Source organism: Schistocerca piceifrons, chromosome 6 (assembly GCF_021461385.2).
Source record: "Schistocerca piceifrons isolate TAMUIC-IGC-003096 chromosome 6, iqSchPice1.1, whole genome shotgun sequence".
NCBI lineage: Eukaryota > Metazoa > Arthropoda > Insecta > Orthoptera > Acrididae > Schistocerca > Schistocerca piceifrons.
In genome coordinates, this window is record NC_060143.1 from 230,204,214 (window position 1) to 230,228,213 (window position 24,000).

General features: G+C 42.4%; 1 pseudogene; it reads right to left on the reverse strand.

Annotated features, from left to right (window-relative positions):
* Nucleotides 1–14,410: 14,410 nt before the first annotated feature.
* Nucleotides 14,411–14,528, reverse strand: LOC124803648 (annotated as a pseudogene).
* Between the last annotated feature and the right edge of the window lie 9,472 nt (nt 14,529–24,000).

Sequence of the window (24,000 nt, forward strand, 5' to 3'; positions counted from 1 at the left end):
TTCTCTGCACCATGCGCCAATTCGTTGCAGATCCTCCTGCATTTGAGTGCAATTTTCTATTGTTACAACCTCTCGATATACTACAGCATCATCCGCAAAAAGCCTCAGTGAACTTCCGATGTTATCCACAAGGTCATTTATATATATTGTGAATAGCGGCACACCCCCTGCGGCACACCTGAAATCACTCTTACTTCGGAAGACTTCTCTCCATTGAGAACGCTGTGTTCTGTTATCTAGGAACTCTTCAATCCAATCACACAATTGGTCTGATAGTCCATATGCTCTTACTTCGCTCATTAAACGACTGTGGGGAACGGTATAAAACGCCTTGCGGAAGTCAAGAAACACGGCATCTAGCTCGGAACCCGTGGCTTTGACATAAGTTACCACAGAAAACGATAAAACAATAATTCAATATTTCAGTTTTGTAATTTGATTATTGCTGAAGTATTTAATGGCAACTTCTTTGGATTCAGTCAAGACTGTCACCTTTGACGTTGAAGCTCTTTGCCTTGTATTGCTGTACGTAACATGTTGTCCTTTTGTCAATGTGCCATCATATTTTAAACTTGTCACAGTTTTTGATTTTTCTTGGCATTTATGGTTTTCTGTGGTGATGTATGTCAACTTACGTAAGACATGTGATACATCTGTGATAATTTTCGTATTTTGATCGATTTAACGGTTTTTATTTTTTTTATCATTTCGTTTGGCATTGTCACAGTGTCCTCTTTCGTATGTTGTACAGCTGCCGTTGATGATTTTTCAGAACCGAAACCGGTGTTACGCATTTTGTAAAATATAGCCAATACAATTGCGGCACTCACTTTCTTGTGTGATCCACATCTTAACCTTGTAAAACCGCGTTGTCAGCTGCCAATTTTTTTCAATATTGTAGATGGTGTGAGGTCGCTTAAGTATTTTGAAGGTTAGAAAAACTAGTTTCGTCAATAAATATTGAACGTGTGCAAGATCCTGAAGCATAAGTCGGGGAGGAAATGGTAAACGTGTGAAGTAGTCGTCTGAAGACGGCAAGGCGCAGACTTCAGAAGCCTGCCCGTCGAATGGCTGCCGGAACGGCAACCAGTGAGTGGTGCGCATTGGTGTGCGGGCTCATTAGGCGGCAGTTTACCTGGAGTAGCGAGTATTTGGGTTTCCCCGTAAGCGCCATTGACAGCAGGAGCGTAAACTGACCAGCCGGATGAATGGGCTCGGCTGAAACCGCGACGGCTCTATGCGGGACGCGGCACTTAATGGCTTTAGCGTGGCCGCCATATCCGCTACGTGTTGTTCTCCGCGGCTGGCTTCGGCACCGCGTGGCCAAAGAGGAACGAGGCTCGGAGATGCGCGAGAGGGCCTCCAGTCCCTAGTCGTTCGATTCTGCCTCCTCTGCACTTCGGAAATCCCTCTTGCTGCTTTTGGCCCGGAGGCGGAACTGCTAACGTGTTTTATACGCGCTTTCATTCATTACTGCCCCGCTGCTGTTGTGGTCTTCAGGCCGAAGACTACTCATTAATCTATCTTGTGCAAGTCGATCCATCTCTCCATAACTGCTGCAACCTATACGAATTTGAACCTGCTTAATTTGCTACGATACCTTCATGGCTCAGTGTAACGTTTATCAATAAAAAAATAATAAAAAGTAAGATAAGATATTTCTATTGTAACCTTATTTGTCCGTCGCTGACATAGAAGACCGCAAACCTTCTTTCCTTCCCGTCTGGGAAAGCTGTGCAGTGACTAGAGTACATGTAAAGCTTACTGGGACAGGAGCAAATGCTAGCTACAATGAAGTCGATAATTCGATTGTAATACTGGCATTTTAATTTAATATCCCCCACAACTGACAAAATTTACAAAAAAAAGGGGAATTTCTTTGTGCATCCACACACTCCTGAGAATGGCACATTAACAATTTGCAATTACGCGCCCCTATTAACCGGCAGCTACGTTGATAAATACTCGACACCTCGCAAGGATAACTACCAGATCGAGAATATTAGGTCAGTTGCTGGAAGTGATTGAGCGTTGGTGAATATCTCGCTTTTGAGTACACAAAGAGCTCTAACCGTAGAACTCTGCACGAAACACGCTTTGGTGCAGTGCTGCGATACAGACCGTATATTTCCCTTCGAAGACGATGGCCAAGACGCCGTCTCCAAGTCCGTACCGCTCCATGGCTGAAGGCGAAGTCCTCTCTCTCCACAATTTCCCGTCTCCCACGCGTTCGAAAACGCGGCGGAAGAATACTCAGTTTCGGCCAATGTCGAACGCTCTATGATCGCCGAAATCCCTCCAACTGCATTTCTGAGATCTACCCAATGATCGAGTAGGTCATAACTCCCCTAGGCAAACGAAATTCCCGTCTTCGCCACGTGTTGCCCAGCACAGGTGGCTCCCGATGCCGGGCTATCCTCAAAAGCGCCGTATTGTCCCGCGTTTCCTGTGACCGTTACCTGCGGCCCACGGCGGCCCGCCGAACTAGGGCCATCTGCAGACTTTATATTCGACAATTCTCAACTTCCGACACTTTTCACCAAGGCTTTAAGTTAGTGGCTCAATCATGCAGACATGCAGGGAATACTGCTCGAGAGTCCCTCATGGCCGGCCGGAGTGACTGAGCGGTTCTAGGCACCACAGTCTGGAACCGCGCGACCGCTACGTCGCAGGTTCGAGTCCTGCCTCGGGCATGAATGTGTCTGATGTCCTTAGGTTAGTTAGGTTTAAGTAGTTCTAAGTTCTAGGAGACTGATAGCCTTAGAAGTTAAGTCCCATAGTGCTCAGAGCCATTTGAACCATTCGTATTTATCATAATTCAATTGAGTCATGGTCTGATGCCCTTGCCAGTCCCTTTGTTATTAATACTAATGTAGTAAGCTAACGTGTAACTGCCCATGTCCTGGCACCTTACAGTATATTATTACTATTTTTTAGATAAATACGAATTAATCAATTAAGTGGAATGTTAACGGATTTTATCCCTGCCAGTAAACATGACTTTCAAGAAAGCATTGAATAATTGTTAAGTACTGGTTGAGAACACTGCACCAACGCTTCTTGCTTTGTTGGAGGCAGTACGATTGAAATGACAAAACGTGTCATAGAAAAATTTTACTCCTAATTATAATTAAGCTGAACTCTGCCTTTCAGAATCGTCATTACTTCAGACCGGCGATTGCATTGGCAGATGACATTGTCTGGAGGCCAATGACCGATATGAATGTTACGCGGTTCGCGTAATAACATTGCCCGGATTCTGAGAGAAAAAGTTCGGTAAAAATGATCACAGGGACGCATAAATTATAATCTGATGGATTTAACGGTGAATGAACACTAACAGTGTTCGGCCGTGGCCAGTAAACAATGCGCCAGCAACTTCTGTTCGATGCATCCTGAAACTGGACTTCAAAAATACATAATAAAATCACATATAACAAGAATACCAAAGAAAGGAATCTTTAAATGAAACACGGCTACTTAACATCAAATCAATATAATTATTCCACAAAAGTGTACAAGTGACACACAGCTTATCTCGACAGTGAAGGCCAAAAGAGAGGGAGAGGGAGAGGGAGAGAGAGAACCGTGTTCGGCTTTCTTATATCTCTAGATAAACGAAGGTACTTACTACGCTCTGTTTGACAGAGGTTTCTTTACACATTTTAATTCATAGATAATTTTATTACAAAATATTTCATGAATAATTAAAAATACATCGTCTCATTAGTACATCATTTCTTTCAATTAATATAAAAATTTATTTACGCACGTAAAATTTATTTACAATATTTTCAGGCGTTAATTAAAATTGGGGGCTACTTTTTATTGATTTATAACGTAACATTTCATCAGGACATGTGCTATACCCTCTTTTAGTCTAATTGTAACTTAAATTTCTTTTTTCCCTAGTTATCTCCAGTATCTCCTCATCAGCTTAAAATAGCATATGAATAGCGTTGCCAGATTAAATTTACGTAAAAAAAAGCCTGCTCCCAGTACGACTCGCGCACTGAGGTTTCCGTACAAACTTACCTATGTACACAGACAGTTAATTCATGACGAAAATCGAGGATCTCGAGCATTTTTACCTGTGATCGACATTGATACTGCCAAGATGTCGCTCCTAAGGATTCCAAAATTTTCGAGAATGTTTTAGTTTCAATAATATAAATGTGACATAAAGTCAGGCAGAAGACAGGCGACCATTGTTATAATAATCGACAGCTCTCAATTCAGGCTGACTGGGTCGCAGTGGTAAAAGTAAAAAATCAGACAAGGAATGACTTTATTGCTCATTTGGCGCGTTTAGGAATTTATCCTTCATCACATACAATTTTAAACGCCATATCTACGTGCAGGAATCGAACCTGGATATATGATGATGGATAAATTCCGAAACGCGTCATATGAGCAATAAAGTCATTCCATGCCTGATGTTTGACTTTTACTGTTGCGACTCAGTCAGACTGAATGGAGAACTCCTGACTGTATTGATATCAATTTGGGCGTCGCATAAGAAATGAAGAGAGTAAAATTTTTTTCGTGTGTTATAGAAAGAAATTAACTGTTTTCGTATTTTTTTTCTTTGTTTGTACGGTGAAAAATTGTTTTTAGCCAAAACGCGTGATCCCAGGCCAACAGGCCGGCCGAAGTGGCCGTGCGGTTAAAGGCGCTACAGTCTGGAACCGCAAGACCGCTACGGTCGCAGGTTCGAATCCTGCCTCGGGCATGGATGTTTGTGATGTCCTTAGGTTAGTTAGATTTAACCAGTTCTAAGTTCTAGGGGACTAATGACCTCAGCAGTTGAGTCCCATAATGCTCAGAGCCATTTGAACCATTTTTTGGAACCCAGGCCAACGGGAAGTATCCTATAGGTTCATGGAAGTATGTTTCGCCTATGCAACTAAATGAAAGGCAGTTTGTTTACTGCCATACGCGTTTCGCTTCTTTTACTTGTGAAGCATCTTCAATGGCCTATAAGACGTGTTTCTTTTTATACATATAATAAATGTATTATGTAGTAATTACAGTATGTCACTATGTTACATTTTGTCATGTTTTTCTCTTGTTTTTCAAATTAGAATCAACTTTTGCAGCACAACTCTCGTGAGATCAAACTATCGTTCGGTGTTACATACGATTTCCATTGCTGTTAGCCTCTACGTGTGGTCCTGGAGATGTGTTCATTAGTCTGCATGCTCCGGCTGACCGATTTCGGCGTTTTTTCACTCACATTTGTTATAACACATCACTGATGTAAGTGATGTCTTACAGGCCACTGAAGATGCTTCACAAATAAAAGAAGTGAAACGCATGTGGCAATAGCTAAACTTACTTTCAGATAGTTGCATAGACAGAACATACCTCTATGAATTTTGAAGCAACTAAGGAACGACGGAAAACAGAAAAAATGACGTTATCCTATAATTTTTGACAAATAAAATGTGTCATGTGACTAGGGCCTTCCGTCGGGTGGACCGTTCGCCGGGTGCAAGTCTTTCGATTTGACGCCACTTCGGCGACTGGCGCGTCGATGGGGATTAGGGCAACACAACACCCAACCCCTGACCGGAGAAAATCTCCGATCCAGTCGTGAATCGAACCCGGGCCCTTAGGAATGACATTCTGTCGTGCTGACCCGTTTTTTTGCGCTGACCACTTTTTTTAATATACATATATATACTTCCTTTTTTAGTGCGATAATCTTTATTGCACAAACTAACTATATATATATATATATATATATATATATATATATATATATATATATATATATATATATATACACAATGCAACACAGTTCTTACCACTCAGCTACCGGGGGCGGACATTTTTGATGAATGACATTTTTGATGAATGAGTGTGTGAGCATCAAAATATGTGACATAATGGCCGTGTCTTTTGACTGTATTTATTTAGATATTTCAGTTTTGTATATCACCAAAGGACCAAAGGCCTTAGTATGTGAGATAAATTTCAACATGAAAAGTGTAGCCGTTCCTGAGAGAAAGGATTCTTAACTAACGGACGGTCTTACAGACAGACAGATCACAAATGACACGAAATTTCTTTAGTGTGATATAATTACAAGTTTACGATTTTTAATTTTTTTTTCTTTGGTTGTACAGTGGATTCTTCGTTTCTGACAAATTTCATGATTCTAGACCAATTAGAAGTGAGTTTGCGAGTATTAAAATATGTTGCATAAATCGCCGTATCTTTCGAGTACGTTGGTTTAGAAGCTTCAGTGTTTTACACGGCCAAGGGACTGTTGGCTTTAGTACGTGACATAAATTTCAACTTGATACGTCTACTCCTTTCTGAAACAAAGGGTTTTTAACAGTCGGACAGACAGACGAACAGACGTACGGATGGAGAACAAAGCGATTCTAAACGGGGTTTGTTTAAACCCTAAAATAAGAAGAAACGTACATGTTCAATTATTGGTTAATTATTTCCTTCAAATATGAATAAAGTTGATACACTGTACAACTACATTTAATTGCAAAATATCGACTGTCCTTGTCGTTTTTAGTTTGAGAATTTATCGTCAATCAAACAAACGTCGTAAAACTACCTCGAGCCTCCAATGCACCACATTGTAAAGCTTTGGTTAGCGGAATTCGCAACTATTTAAAGATTTTTGGAAACATGATAGACTGGAAAAACAATAAGAGTTCTAAGGTCCATGTCGTTTAGCGTTGTAATTTGCAACAGAGTACTCGAATTCAATGTTATATGCATCTTTGCACATATGCAGCGTAAACAAAGATTTCAGTATGTTTCAGGCAAAAATATTAACATTCTTCTCGACGTCTATGACTCATAAGAACGCTTACAAAAAATCGTTACCCGTAAAACGCACATTAAATGGTTAAATACGAAGAAACACACCGCACAATAAAGAATTCTGTGTTTCGCTTGTTTTAATAATAGGCTACCGACGAAACTTTGAAACCTAAGATAGGCCGGCCGATGTAGGGTTCTTTAGTGTAATTACTTAATATACCTAACTAGCATGTAGCTTCATTCGAATTTTTTTGTACTTACTGTGTTTCGAAATAAGTACATGTTCTACAAATTACTTACCAGATGCATATCTTCTGAGTAAATGAACTAAGTGACGACGAATGTTTACAGTTTGGCGTCCTGTATACGACAGGACCAAAGACATGAATCATTATTCAGTTGCACAAAGAAAGGACAAATAATCTATCTTCGGGTACTTGCTATGGAATCCTTAGCGACATTCGCCTGAAGTGCTTTGAGAAATGACGAAAAGCTAAACGACTTTGGTGGGGCAGGAAGTTCATCATCTCTCTCCATAGGGACCTGAAATTTAAAATGGTAGATTTTGGTCTTTTGTCAGTACGTTTTGTCAGTAATCAACTTTAAATATAATTCCCCATCATTTGTGTGCGCGATCCAATATTAAAATACTTTATTATTATTATTATTATTTTACTGTCTGATAATGCTTTACCTGACTTTCGTTGCATGACTCGTAGCCATCATCACTGGATGCCTTGTACTTACATGCACGTGTAAGCCTCACATTTATTCGTAGTCATGGTTCTTTTGTTATCGGTTGCTGACTGTAGCATAAAAAAGCTAATTTTTCTGATAGCTACCCAAGAGTCGTTTTGAGATAGGGCATATTTTTCCCCTAACATATGGGGCACTGTAAGAGCTCTTGATTATCCTACACAATGATGGATTAGATGAATGAGACAACTCTGTCCTATGCCCAGTGTTTCTGTAGTTGCAAACAGCTTCTAACTGACATGTCTATTATCGTCAATCACACGTATTTATTTTAGGCCAACAGATTCGGCGTCTATTGCGACACTCGATTCCTCCTCACACGTTGGTACCTGTTTTACATTTTGCTTCTAACAATCGTCTAGTGATCGTCTATTTCATCTTGGCAGATTCGTGCTGTAGTGGTGAAAATTTTGCTGTCTCCGTCTACAGAAAGGAAATACGACAGTGCATTATATCAGGTCTGATAACAAAAAAGGACAGCAAATAACACTTTAAGATGAAAAAACCGTTCCAGAGGGTGCCAACACGGTGGAGAATTATGTGACGTTATGTACGGTGACTGTTCATGCAATTAATGATACTTTTGTTTGCTGACAATTGCTCCAGAAAGTTTTTGCATCAAACTCATGTAATGCATTATTATAAATTGTTTAGTTGTGAAGCCATTGTGTGCATAGTTGTTTTACAATTATTAAAGATATTTGAAGTCCGTCTTTCCGAATACTAAAAGTATTTATTTGTATTACTCTAAGCATTTAGTTTCATTCATTTAAAACATTGTCTCACTTAAAACATTGATTTCCGCTTACATCGGGAATTATCGCCCAATTGAACATTTTTTGAACTGACACTATTTTTATAGCCTGATATCACACTGTCTTGCAGCGCTACACATGTTTTGACGTAAAATATGGCAAAATATTCTACGACTAGCGTTTATTTACTTTCTTCTAACAAAACGTATGTTCCTCATTTTCGATTAACTTGAGGGCGTTTATTTGTCACAGTACCGATTGCTGTGGTATACGAACAGAATATACATGGGAAATAGTATTGGTTAAAAACAGCCTTGGTTGCGATTTAGTTTTTTATTTTTCAACGACGCGTTTCGCCTTATTTAGGCATCTTTAGGTTATCTACATAGAAAACAGAACAAATACATCTATTTAAGAATAACGATCGCATTGATCGCGCCCTTAAAAGGATGTATTTGTTCTGTTTCCTATGTAGATACCTACCCCCATGAACCATGGAACTTGCCGTTGGTGGGGAGGCTTGCGTGCCTCAGCGATACAGATAGCTGTACCGTAGGTGCAACCACAACGGAGGGGTATCTGTTGAGAGGCCAGACAAACGTGTGGTTCCTGAAGAGGGGCAGCAGCCTTTTCAGCAGTTGCAGGGGCAACAGTCTGGATGATTGACTGATCTGGCCTTGTACCACTAACCAAAACGGCCTTGCTGTGCTGCTACTGCGAACGGCTGAAAGGAAGGGGAAACTACGGCCGTAATTTTTCCCGAGGGCATACAGCTTTACTGTATGGTTAAATGATGATGGCGTCCTCTTGGGTAAAACATTCCGGAGGTAAAATAGTCCCCGATCCGGATCTCCGGAACGGGACTACTCTAGAGGATGTCGTTATCAGGAGAAAGAAAACTGGCGTTCTACGGATCAGAGCGTGGAATGTCAGATCCCTTAATCGGGCAGGTAGGTTAGAAAATTTAAAAAGGGAAATCGATAGGTTAAAGTTAGATATAGTGGGAATTAGTGAAGTTCGGTGGCAGGAGGAACAAGACTTCTGGTCAGGTGACTACAGGGTTATAAACACAAAATCAAATAGGGGTAATGCAGGAGTAGGTTTAATAATGAATAGGAAAATAGGAATGCGGGTAAGCTACTACAAACAGCATAGTGAACGCATTATTGTGGCCAAGATAGATACGAAGCCCACGCCTGCTACAGTAGTACAAGTTTATATGCCAACTAGCTCTGCAGATGACGAAGAAATTGAAGAAGTGTATGATGAAATAAAAGAAATTATTCAGATAGTGAAGGGAGATGAAAATTTAATAGTCATGGGTGACTGGAATTCGTCAGTAGGAAAAGGGAGAGAAGGAAACATAGTAGGTGAATATGGATTGGGGGTAAGAAACGAAAGAGGAAGCCGCCTGGTAGAATTTTGCACAGAGCACAACCTAATCATAGCTAACACTTGGTTCAAGAATCATAAAAGAAGATTGTATACATGGAAGAAGCCTGGAGATACTGACAGGTTTCAGATAGATTATATAATGGTAAGACAGAGATATAGGAACCAGGTTTTAAACTGTAAGACATTTCCAGGGGCAGATATGGATTCTGACCTCAATCTATTGGTTATGAACTGTAGATTAAAACTGAAGAAACTGCAAAAAGGTGGGAATTTAAGGAGATGGGACCTGGATAAACTGACTAAACCAGAGGTTGTACAGAGTTTCAGGGAGAGCATAAGGGAACAATTGACAAGAATGGGGGAAAGAAATACAGTAGAAGAAGAATGGGTAGATTTGAGGGATGAAGTGGTGAAGGCAGCAGAGGATCAAGTAGGTAAAAAGACGAGGGCTAGTAGAAATCCTTCGGCAACAGAAGAAATGTAGAATTTAATTGATGAAAGGAGAAAATATAAAAATGCAGTAAATGAAGCAGGCAAAAAGGGATACAAACGTCTCAAAAATGAGATCGACAGGAAGTGCAAAATGGCTAAGCAGGGATGGCTAGAGGACAAATGTAAGGATGTAGAGGCTTATCTCACTAGGGGTAAGATAGATGATGCCTACAGGAAAATTAAAGAGACCTTTGGAGAAAAGAGAGTCACTTGTATGAATATCAAGAGCTCAGATGGAAAGCCAGTTCAAAGCAAAGAAGGGAAAGCAGAAAGGTGGAAGGAGTATATAGAGGGTCTATACAAGGGCGATGTTCTTGAGGACAATATTATGGAAATGGAAGAGGATGTAGAGGAAGATGAAATGGGAGACACGATACTGCGTGAAGAGTTTGACAGAGCACTGAAAGACCTGGGTCGCAACAAAGCTTCGGGAGTAGACAACATTCCGTTAGAACTACTGACAGCCTTGGGAGAGCCAGTCCTGACAAAACTCTACCATCTGGTGAGCAAGATGTATGAGACAGGCGAAATACCCTCAGACTTCAAGAAGAATATAATAATACCAGTCCCAAAGAAAGCAGGTGTGGCAGTAATGCCACGTTGCAGAGTAACCGTAGGGCCCAGGGAATATCACGACAGCATCACCGATCTCCCGCCATGTTTCACGTTTTGGAGGTAAACTCAATCAGAAATTGGAAACTGTCTGATACAAAACTCATCGGAACAAATGACATTCTTCGACTGCTCCATAGGCCGGATTTTATGGATTAGGTACCATGTTTTCCTTTTACGAGCACTTACATCACGGGTGTGTTGTTTTGGAAATACGTTAGTTGCGTAGAAAGTAGTGCACCGCATTTTTTTTTTCTCAGCACAAGACAATGCTACGAACGCGAAACGTTACGTATGTATTATTTGAAGTCTTCTGAGTGAGGGCGCCAAGTTTCCGTCACTTCCGACAGATAGCGTAGCTGCAGGACAGTTTCAAAATGGCGTCTGGAGGTGATGTGCGTTACAATCAACGTGCCTTCATTGAATTTCTCACTGCAGAGAAAGAAACTGTGGGGAATATTCACAAACACTTTTGCAAAGCCTATGGAGCATCTGCTGTCGACAGAAGTACAGTTAGTCGCTGGGCACGGACGGTGACGTCATCAGAAGACCGTTCGGCAGAGCGCCACGATTTGTAGCGGTCGGTGAGACCATCCACGGCTGTCACACCTTACATGTTGCAGCGGGCTGATTTTGTCATTCGCCAAGAGAGACGCATTACGACTCGGCCTTTTGCGCTGCACCTGGCAGTCAGCAAAGGAAGTGTGGATGCAATTACGAGGCGTGTTTTTTAAGTAGTACCGTTTTGAAATTAAAAAAAGACGTGCTAAGATATCTCAATAATTTTATTTTTACATGAAAGCCTGTACCTTAATCTACGCACTAACGCCATTACAATCTGATTCTTCTTGTTTACGTTGTGTACTGAGTGTTTAAGATGCCTCCGATAGTCGTGAGTCTCGCCGACTGTGAAGTACGGGCTGTTATAAGATTTATTAGTGCTAAAGGCCTAAAAGCGATCGATATTCATCGTGAGATCTGTGCAGTTTGCGGAGAAAACATTATGAGTGATGGAATGGTAAGAAAGTGGGTGAGAGCATTTAAAGGTGACCACACAAATGTGCATGATGAACAACGGAGTGGGCGTCCTTCGGTCGTTAATGAAAGTTTAGGTGAGAGAATACAGACGCTTTACGATTTCCTCCTTGCGGGATGACTTTCCTAATGTTTCTCGTAGTGCTTTGTATGACATTGTGACGAGAGTACTTGAATTACCGAAAATTGTGCGCACGTTGGGTACTGAAAATGTTGACGGATGTGCACAAAACCATACGTTTAGACAGTGTATTGACTTTCCTTGAGCGGTACCACAACGACGGTGATGATTTTTTAAGCCAAATTGTTACGGGATGAAATATGGGTGGCCTACGTCACACCAGAATCAAAGCAACAGTCCATGGAAGTTGAGCAAGGGCATCGTTTTTCTGCAAGACAATGCCCGTCTGCATGTGGCGAATCAGACCAAAGATCTCATCACATCTTTTCGATGGGAAACTCTAGATCATCCTCCGTACAGCCCCGATCTTGCGCCCAGTGACTACCATCTGTTCCTACACTTGAAGAAACACCTGGGCGGTCAGCGTCTTCAAGATGATGACGAAGTCGAAACAGGGGTGATGCAGTGGTTACCAAGTCAGGCGGCAGACTTCTATCAAGAGGGTAGTCCGCCCCGGTAGCTGAGTGGTCAGCGTAACAGACTGTCGATCCTAAGGGCCCGGGTTCGATTCCCGGCTGGGTCGGAGATTTTCTCCGCTCAGGGACTGGGTGTTGTGTTGTCCTAATCATCATCATTTCATCCCCATCGACGCGCAGGTCGCCGAAGTGGCGTCAAATCGAAAGACCTGCACCAGGCGAACGGTCTACCCGACGGGAGGCCTTCGCCACACGACATTTCCATTTTTTTATCAAGAGGGTGTTCAAAAACTGGTGCAACGTTATAACAAGTGCCTCAATATTGACGGAAATTATGTAGAAAAGTAGATTAAGGTACAGACTTTCATGTAAAAATAAAATTATTGAGATATCTTAGCACGTCTTTTTTTAATTTCAAAACGGTACTTATTTAAAAAACACACCTCGTATCTGCACTCTTGGATATTCAAAAGTGTGTGCAAGATGGGTCCCGCAGTGTCTAATGGTGGATCACAAATCGCACAAAAAAACTTTTGTCTTGATTTTTGCAATGTTTTGTAGCCGAGGGGCAAGGCCTTCTTGTCCCGGATTGTGACAGGTGATGAAACGTGGACTCACCATTTTGAGCCCTAAACGACAGTCCCCTCAGAAGGAAAAATTCAAAACAACTGCTTCCGCAGGTAAGGTCATGATCACAGTGTTCTGGGACTGGGAAGATGTGATTCCCTTTCATGTGAAGCCAAGAGGCGGTACCATTAATTCAGAAGCATACGTCAACACATTAACAAAACTCAGGATGCGCTTCCGGCGACTTCGGCTCCACAGCAACCCAGGAGATGTTTTGCTGCAATATGATAACGCTCGTCCCCACACAGGTCTGAGGAGTCGGCCGCTGTGGCCGTGCGGTTCTAGGCTCTTCAGTCCAGAACCGCGCTGCTGCTACGGTCGCAGGTTCGAATCCTGCCTCGGGGATGGAAATGTGTGATGTCCTTAGGTTAGTTAGGTTTAAGTAGTTCTAAGTCCAGGGGACTGATGACCTCAGATGTTAAGTCCCATAGTGCTCAGAGACATTTGAACAAATCTGAGGACTGCTGAACGCATCGCAAAACAGGGTTGGACAGTGTTACGCCATCCAGCCTACAACCCTGGCCTAGCCCCTTCGGACTTCCACTTGTTTGGACCATTAAAGGATGTCATTTGTGGAAGACATTTTGAGGACAATGACAAGGTGGTTCATACAGTGAAGCACTGGTTCCGCCACGAGGACAAGGTTTGGTACCGACAGGGCATACACGCCCTTGTTTCGCGCTCGAGGAAGGCCATAGAGCGGGATGGAGATTTCGTGCTAAAATGGGTGTGTAGATAAAACATCATTCTTTCATGTGTGGAATTCTTATTATTGTCAATAAAGAATTAAAGAAGAAAAAAATGCGGTGCTATACTTTCTGGGCAACAGTCGTATAAAACGTAATGCAATTCCATGCTTCTGGAGCTCCCTTCGTGTTTGTTTTGGAGCTGACAGGGTTTGTGGTTGTTGCTAATTTAGAGCGATATTCAGTTCTGCTGTGACTTTTTCACCTGACGTCCTCTTATATTTTGTCACAATGCTCTTTAATGGGCGTACGTCACGATCACTCAACGCACACTTTCGTCCGCATTGTGACTTAGCAGATGATGTATTTGCGCTTTTCCTGAATGCCTCTTGAAACACCAAATACTTCGGCTACCTCGCTGTACGAGCACCAACAATTTACTGAACTGAACTGAACTCCTCCCGAACAAGCCGTGAAGGTTCAACAGTACCGACCGGCCGCCGTGTCATCCTCAGCCCATAGGCGTCACTGGATGCGGATACGGAGGGACATGTAGTCAGCACACCGCTCTCCCGGCCGTATGTCAGTTACCGAGACCGGAGCTGCCACTTCTCAATCAAGTAGCTCCTCAGTTTGCCTCACAAGGGCTGAGTGCATCCCGCATGCCAACAGCGCTCGGCAGACCGCATGGTCACCCATCCAAGTTCTAGCCCAGCCCGACAGCGCTTAGCTTTGGTGATCTGACGGGTACCGGTGTTACCACTGCGGCAAGGCCGTGGGCACCAACAATTTACCCACGTTCGAGTTCACTCAGCTCCGACATAATGCACTCAAAACTGTACAGAACACAGACATAACGCAGTCGCAAGCAAGCAAAATATTGCTCTGACCACGACTGACAATAGCGACGTATTAAGGACGTTGGACAGGTGATCTTCGTGGTCAGACACGACAATGCAACCTGCAGGTTTGGCTAGCTTCTACCTTTACGTTCAAGCACGCATTTCTCGTGGTGAGCCCATATTTTTGCCCAACCCTGTACTTGCGGCTCTACTATTTTGATAACTGTGCCTAACTGCCTGAAGATGAAGCCGCAAATTAAATCAAAAACGAACTGAGAGTTGTACACTTAGTGCCGAAATAAACACACATCAAAAAAAGTTTTGCGTCACCCCGAACCCCAGAACTCCTGAAGATAGACGTTGACTGTGGATATTGTATCACCGGTGCAGTCCCTTTGGCCGGCCGTTGTGGCCGAGCGGTTCTAGGGGTTTCAGTCTAGAAACACGCGACCGCTACGGTAGCAGGTTCGAATCCTGCCTCGGGCATGGATGTCTGTGATGTCCTTACGTTAGTTAGGTTTCAGTAATTCTAAGTTCTAGGGGACTGTTGACCTCAGATGTTAAGTCCCATAGTGCTCAGAGCCATTTGAACCATTTTGAGCAGTCCCTTTGACTGTTCAGAGATGTCACTAAACCAGCCCAAAGATGTAAACAAACACGCTTGAGCAGCGCCTATTAGACCGAGGGGGTCCGACAGCCGATCAGTTCCAGTCATTCCACCACGAAGGAGGTACACGGCTCGTGTTGTTTGTAGATCAGCCATGCCTACACGATCAGTACCGCAGTTCGATCGCTTACGCATTGTTACTCTGTGCCAGGAAGGTAAGTGTCCAGGCGACTCGAAATGAACCAAAGCGATATTGTTCGGGCATGGAGGAGATACAGAGAGACAGTAACATGTCTCGCTCAGGCCGCCCAAGGGCTACTACTGCTGAGGATGACCGCTACCTACAGATTATGGCTCTAAGGAACCCTGACAGCAACGCCACCATGTTGAATAATGCCTTTTGTGCAGCCACAGGACGTCGTGTTACGACTCAAACTGTGCGCAATAGGCTGCATTATGTGCAACTTTACTCCCGGCGTCCATGGCGAGGCCCATCTTTACAACCGCACCATGCAGCGCGGCAGAGATGGGCCCAACAAAATGCCGAATGGACCCCTCAGTATTGGCATCACATTCTCTTCACCAATGAGTGTCGCATGCACCTTAAACCAGACAATTCTCGCAGACGTGTTTGGAGGCAACCCGGTCACGCTTATCGCCTTAGAAACACTGTCCAGCGAGTGCAGCAAGGTGAAGGGCATTATGTGGGGTCGACGTACGCCGCTGGTGGTCATGGAAGGCGCCGTAACGGCTGAATGATATGTGAATGCGATCCTCCGACCGAAAATGCAACCATATCGGCAGCATATTGGCGAGGCATTCGTCTTCACGGACAACAATTCGTGCCCCCACCGTGCACATCTTGTGAATGACTTCCTTCAGGTTAACGACAGAGAGGAGAGCATGTTCTCCAGACATGAAACCTATCGAACATGCCTGGGATAAACTGAAAAGGGCTGTTTATGGACAAAGACCCCAACAACCACTCTGAGGGATCTACGCCGAATCACCGTTGAGGAGTGAGCAGTCTCGACCAACAGTGCCTTGATGAACTCGACGATACTATGCCACGACGAATACAGGCATCCATCAACGGAAGAGGACGTGCTACTGGGTATTAGAGGTACCGGTGTGTATAGCAATCTGGACCATCACCAGTGAAGGTCTCGCTGTATGGTGGTACAACATGCAATGTGTGGTTTTCATGAGCAATAAAAAGGGCGGAAATGATGTTTATGTTGATCTCTGTTCCAATTTACTGTACAGGTTTCGGAACTCTCGGAACCGAGGTGATGCAAAACTTTTTTTGATGTGTGTATATATGTATGTGAAGCGAAAGGAAATAACGGGGTCCTGCGTAAGGGCATTTTTTATTTTATTTGGCTGTTGTTGATTTTAAGCGACGTTTTAGGATGCGCCCTACTTTCTGTTTTTAGAGAAATATTCTAACGTACCTCCACTTCTTCTCCTGGCTATTGATGGCGGAGATTTGCCATGAGCATGTACAAGTGATAATTTGCGCAATGGGTATTTTAACGCTAATGAAGTCGCCCTGACACTTTTTACCCCCCTAGTAGGAGTACGTTATTCTCATTAATTATGAAAATTGTCATGTGATAACCTACCCGTTTCCTAATCTTATCTTGTAGATACGAAAGAATTTCAGGATAAGCCGACAAAATACAGACCCCGTTTTTACGATTAAGTTATAAAATGTACACAAGAGACAAGGTTAATTGGTACAGGAAAATACTATCTACTAAAGGATAAATACCGTGATTTTAGCCGGCCGTTGTGTCCGAGCGGTTCTAGGCGCTTCAGTCCGGAACCGTGCTACTGCTACGGTCGCACGTTCGAATCCTGCCTCGGGCATGGATGAGTGTGATGTCCTTAGGTTAGTTAGGTTTAAGTAGTTCTGAGTCTATGAGACTGATGACCTCAGATTTTAAGTCCCATAGTGCTCAGAGCCGTTTTGAACCGTGATTTTAACAATTTGTTCATCATAAAAACAATTTAAAGAAATTAAATAATGATTAAAAATCTCAGGTTCTCCCTGTATTAATACCGGCCCTTAAACTGTCTGGTTCTGCCCTATAATGTACTTGCTATCTGTGATTAGGCGCTGAGCAACTGACATCCCCCGTTGTAGTAAACAGAAGAAGGAACTACTACCTCAATGAGCAGTGGGAAACCTCAGTGCAGAACAGAGTGGAACACGTGAATCACCAATGTAAATTCACTTTCCTACACGTGCATAAGCAAGATCACGATGATTATCAAAAGCTATAACCGCAGAACTTCTCGCCTCAGCAAGAGAATAGCAAAATTACAACCAAAGACGTCCGTCGACTGGCGTTGACCTCCAAGACGACTCTCCTACTCCACGACCCCGCAACGACTCTCTCTCTTTTCTTCTCTCCTCTTTTCGCTGCTCGAAGTCTTTACTCCCCTTAAATTTGGGTGGCGAATCATCTTTCCGGAAGGCGCTCGTTTCTGAACACCGACCCATCGCAGTTTAGAATCCAGATCGAAGTTTCTGGAAGTTCTTTCTATGTGTTTTTGGCCGACCAGGCCTCCCTCTCAGGCCAGTCCGCCGGACACGCGCTCCCGTTTTGCAGGTGGTCCAGCTCACGGGTGCGTCCCGGGATTAGCGCCGGAAGTGGCTGTGCTGTCCTATTGTCCGAAGGAATGTGTGAGCTCCCTGTGTCCTTCCGTTCTACCACGGGTTTCACATTCCTGCTTGTTTCCCAGTCACCCAACATGCAGACATTATACAATATATTAAGTGTACTAGACGAGGAGTAGGTTTAAGAATGAATAAAGAAATAGGAGTGCGGGTAAGCTACTACAAACAGCATAGTGAACGCCTTATTGTGGCCAAAATAGATACGAAGCAGACGCCTACTACAGTAGTACAAGTTTATATGCCAACTATCTCTGCAGATGACGAAGATATTGATGAAATGTATGATGAGATAAAAGAAATTATTCAGGTAGTGAAGGGAGACGAAAATTAAATAGTCGTGGGAGACTGGAATTCGAGAGTAGGAAAAGGGAGAGAGGGAAATATAGTAGGTGAATATGGATTGGGGCTAAGAAATGAAAGAGGAAGCCGCCTGGTAGAATTTTGCGCAGAGCATAACTTAATCATAGCTAACACATGGTTCAAGAAACATGAAAGAAGGTTGTATACATGGAAGAACCCTGTAGATACTAAAAGGTATCAGATAGATTATATAATGGTAAGACAGAGATTTAGGAACCAGATGGACTCTGACCACAATCTATTGGTTATGAACTGTAGATTAAAACTGAAGAAACTGGATAAAGGTGGGAATTTGAGGAGATGGGACCTGGATAAACTGAAAGAACCAGAGGTTGTACAGAGTTTCAGGGAGAGCATAAGGGAACAATTGACAGGAATGGGGGAAAGAAATACAGTAGAAGACAAATGGGTAGCTTTGAGGGATGAAATAGTGAAGACAGCAGAGGATCAAATAGGTAAAAATACGAAGGCTAGTAGAAACCCTTGGGTAACAGAAGAAATATTGAATTTAATTGATGAAAGGAGAAAATATAAAAATGCAGTAAATGTAGCAGGCAAAAAGGAATACAAACGTCTCAAAAATGAGATCGTCAGGAAGTGCAAAATGGCTAAGCAGGGATGGCTAGAGGACAAATGTAAAGATGTAGAGGCTTATCTCACTAGGGGTAAGATAGATACTGCCTACAGGAAAATTAAAGAGACCTTTGGAGAAGGAAAACCACTTGCATGAATATCAAGAGCTTTGATGGAAACCCATTTCTAAGCAAAGATGGGAAAGCAGAAAGGTGGAAGGGTCTATACAAGGGCGATGTACTTGAGGACAATGTTATGGAAATGGAAGAGGATGTAGATGAAGATGAAATGGGAGATATGATACTGCGTGAAGAGTTTGACAGAGCACTGAAAGACCTGAGTCGAAACAAGGCCCCGGGAGTAGACAACATTCCATTAGAACTACTGACAGCCTTGGGAGAGCCAGTCCTGACAAAACTCTACAATCTGTTGAGCAAGATGTATGAGACAGGCGAAATACGCTCAGACTTGAAGAAGAAAATAATAATTCCAATCCCAAAGAAAGCAGGTGTTTACAGATGTGAAAATGACCGAACTATTAGTTTAATAATCCACTGCTGCAAAAACTAACACGAATTCTTTACAGACGAATGGAAAAACTGGTAGAAGCTGACCTCGGGGAAGATAAGTTTGGATTCCATAGAAATGTTGGAACACGTGAGGCAATACTGACCCTACGACTTATCTTAGAAGAAAGACTAAGGAAAGGCAAACCTACGTTTCTAGCATTTGTAGACTTAGAGAAAGCTTTTGATAATGTTGATTGGCAGTTATAAGAGTTGAGGGGTATGAAAGGGAAGCAGTGGTTGGGATATGAGTGAGAAAGGGTTGTAGCCTCTCCCGATGTTATTCAATCTGTATATTGAGCAATCAGTAAAGAAAACAAAAGAAAAATTCGGAGTAGGAATTAAAAGCCATGGAGAAGAAATAAAAACTTTGAGGTTCGCCGATGACATTGTAATTCTGTCAGAGACAGCAAAGGACCTGGTAGAGCAGTTGAACGTAATGGACAGTGTCTTGAATGGAGGGTATAAGATGAACATCAACAAAAGCAAAACGAGGATAATGGAATGTAGTCGAATTAAGTCGGGTGATGCTGAGGGAATTGGATTAGGAAATGAGACACTTAAAGTAGTAAAGGAGCTAAATAACTGATGGTGGTCGAAGTAGAGAGGATATAAAATGTAGACTGGCAATGGCAAGGAAAGCGTTTATGAAGAAGAAAAATTTGTTAACATCGAGTATAGATTTAAGTATCAGGAAGTCGTTTCTGAAAGTATTTGTATGGAGTGTAGCCATGTATGGAAGTGAAACATGGACGATAAATAGTTTAGACAAGAAGAGAATAGAAGCTTTCGAAATGTGGTGCTACAGAAGAATGCTGAAGATTAGATGGGTAGATCACATAGCTAATGAGGAGGTATTGAATAGAATTGGGGAGAAGAGGAGCTTGTGGTACAACTTGACTAGAAGAAGGGATCGGTTGGTAGGACATGTTCTGAGACATCGAGGGACCACCAATCTAGTATTGGAGGGCAGCGTGGAGGGTAAAAATTGTAGAGGGAGACCAAGAGACGAATACACTAAGCAGATTCAGATGGATGTAGGCTGCAGTAGGTACTGGGAGATGAAGACGCTTGCACAGGATAGAGTAGCATGGAGAGCTGCATCACACCAGTCTCAGGACTGAAGACCACAACAACAACAACAACAAGTACACGATGTCAGTCACATACACGTTTTTAATGAACGAGCACAAACCTGTCTTTTCTACCATTGAAGGGCCTTACTTATGTCGTATTGGATGTAAGCGCGGTTTCTAAGTTGTAAAATAACGCCACCTTACAATATTACTGCATAATTCATCTGTTACGTAACTGTGATATATACCACCCTATATTTAAGGGTATCGGGAAAGCCCTACCTTTCCAATGTCGAAAGAGCGCTTATAAATTACATGTTTTCTCAGAAAGCATTTGAGCTAGGAAGCTGAAAATTTTCCAGGTTATTTATTGGAGTATTGGCTACAATTTAACACAGGGACTTTTTAAATATGAATTCAGTTATTAGAGACGAATTTTTTCTGTTGCATTGAAAATTCACTAATTTTTGTGCCATTTTTCTTGTTTATAACTTCAACAATATACAGGTTTTTCCAAAAGGGACGTGTTAAGTTCGCAGAAGGGACTATGTAACATTTCCTGAAAATTTAAAAATAATCGTCTTTGTAGATTCTCAGGAAACATGTAATTTTTATGAAAAAATAAAACTTTTGGGAATCGAACGACAAAGTTTGGATCACCTTTTTAGTGCATTCCAGGTCCATAGGATGGATTATCTTCATCTTCTGCAAACTCCTCCTCCTGTCTCCTCTTTGTCCTCCTTCTGTTTACTCTGGCTTGTATTTCTATGCTATTTGCAGGAGCCCGAAGACGTTCCTTGTGTAAAGCAAGCTTCGTTCGTTCCATATTGAAACATATCTTCATTCCCATTTTTCGAAATACTTTACACCTTACAACGTTGGATCTTTTAAAGTAGCAGCAACATCATTCACACCAAAGTGAAGTGTTTCTATTCCAACAAACACAGTCTTGGTGATTCTTGACCATGTAACACTATTTACACTTTCATTGGGGTTTTGAGTTTTTCCATGAACAGCTCATGTGCCGCTAAGTCTTCGAAAATAGGTTTTATCACCTCCATAACCGCATCAGGCAGACATTATCGGTGTGCACTTCACCAGTTAGCAAATCCCTTGTTGTACTTACAGCAACTGTTTTCTCCTTTGGGACACAAATAATGATGGGAAATTGCGTCAGTTGAAAAAGTATGAAAAAAAGAGCCCAAATAGCCTTATTCATTTCATTGACACTGTGTGTGTTTTTCCTAATAGTTGTTCCATAATAGTTCTGTATTTTGTGAATTGCACTGTCAGTTAACCTTATCTTCAGATCCAACCCTTTACCATCACTGAATTTTTGTCTCTTGTACGAAGTTTTCAGTCGCCGAAGTCTTCATCCCATTCGTTTCTGTATATGTCCAATACTCGTACACTCAAATATCTGTACTGCAACATCATCACCATAGGGCTTCAGTACCTGAATATGTTTGAAACTTTCAGAATCACAGTCACCAAGGTAATTTGTAAGGTGGCTATAATTTCGCACCTTACAAGCACTCATCCACATACTTTGCCGTGATCTACAAACACAATTAGGTACCATGTGATAGGTTGTACATCGTATATATGAATATATAAAGGAGACTGACATTGTAACGTACGTCTTGCAAATAATTGTTAACGCTTATTGCATGAAAGGTGACGGAGTGTCTTTATTGTAAAAAACGGCGTAATGATTGATTGCCTATACTGGTAGAGGTTGGAACGCCAGTGGAAATGAAACGGCTGGCGGAACTGAAGCCCTGGGTGGAAGGCCCCTGCTTAAACACAGGAAATAGCAAGACGGACGCCGTAGCACTTAAGCGCTGGAGCACAATAGAGTCGCGACCAACCGGTGTTGTAGCCGAACGGGAAAGACTATACTTCGGAAACGTTGAAAATCTCGGACGCAGGTGAGAGGAACGAAGAAGCGGCACCTCGGAAACCACCCAGGCTGGGTTATTTCCAAGAATTTTTACTCAGAAGCGTACCATTGTACGAGTATAGGCTTTTCCTCGCAAACTTTCCGTGCTGGACAACAAAAGACTAAAATATGGTTGGTCGGCGTTCGGAAGAATCTGTAGAGACGGAGAATATTCAGTGGTTTCGGTAATATACTTCGTTTTCGGAATTACGATGGTGGGGAGCCAAGCCTTGGTGGGAAGCCAGCGCTGGAGAGACGCGGTGTTCCGTTTTGAGCGCTCGTGTGTGACGGTCGCTCAGCATCAGCTTCTTGTTGGTACGGACGGACTTGCTCTCACGATATTTTATAGTTAGAACGGTTAGGCACTGTACTGTTGTGAACTTATACGATTCTGGACTTCGCCTCCGGATTGGAAGCCGTCGTTGAGTACGCAGCATTCAGTGATTGAGAGCACTTCTTCTGCCTATACTTACGTTGAGACGTTGTCTGTAACTCCGTCCTTGCGGCTGGGAGTTCGCGTTTCTCGTCTGTAGAACACACAGAGGAGAAGACAGTATTAGAGTATAGTAGTCAGAGGACCGCCTTCTGCCGTCCTACTCTTTGAAAGAGTTTATTTTGTGGCTGGAGTTCTTCCATCGTCGCAGACGTGTACGAGAACCATCACTCCGACGCACCGGACGCAGTACATACGGTGATATTGCTAATTGCTTTGGCTTATTAGGGGCTATAAGGTTAAACAGCTGTGATCACGTAGGATTTATTTCCACTGACGTTGCACTCCTTTGTAGATCATCTTCTTGTGTTCGGGTACACAGAAGATGTTAGTCATTTCGCGTTATTTATATTAGATCGCGCAGTCATAATAAAAGGGCAGAGTTGTTCAATGGATCAGTAATTTTAGTTAGAAAATATAAACATTTGTAATAAAGATTGTTTTTAATATACAATAAATATATAAGCAGCAACAACGTTTATCATTTAGTATAATTAGTTCCCTTATTCATATCTGTTTATGTTGGAATTTTATTTATGCCAGGTACCATCGAATGCTGCAATCAATTCTCTATTACCACTGTTTTCTATTATTGCCCCTTCCATAGCTTCCTTCATTGATTCTATACATGCATCTTCTACTGTAGACCCTATAAATCCATTATAGTTCGTAAACTTGGTTGGGGGATTTGGAAGATTCATCGTGCCACAGAAAACTGCACCTGCAGTAGCACCCTTACTAACTGTACGCAAGGCATAAACAAATCTAATGTAATGTTAATAGATTTTGCTACCATTTTCTTCATTTGGAGTTACTGCAACACTGTCCCAAAAGATGGTCATGTACGATCACTTACCACACTTCAGTTCCATTTCATTGCAAGTCCCAAGTGATTTTTTACAGAGAGTTCCAGACCGACTTCACTATCTGAATAAATCTTACACAGTTTGCAAAAATTCCGCTGAGAACTGGCATATCAAATATTTCATTCACATCCGATTCGCCCATTCATACTTTTCACTAACTGAACCAAGCATCCTCTGCGAAGTACTTTCTTTATCACTTTCATTGCAATGAGCAGGTGTACCAGCAAGGTTACGTTAACACA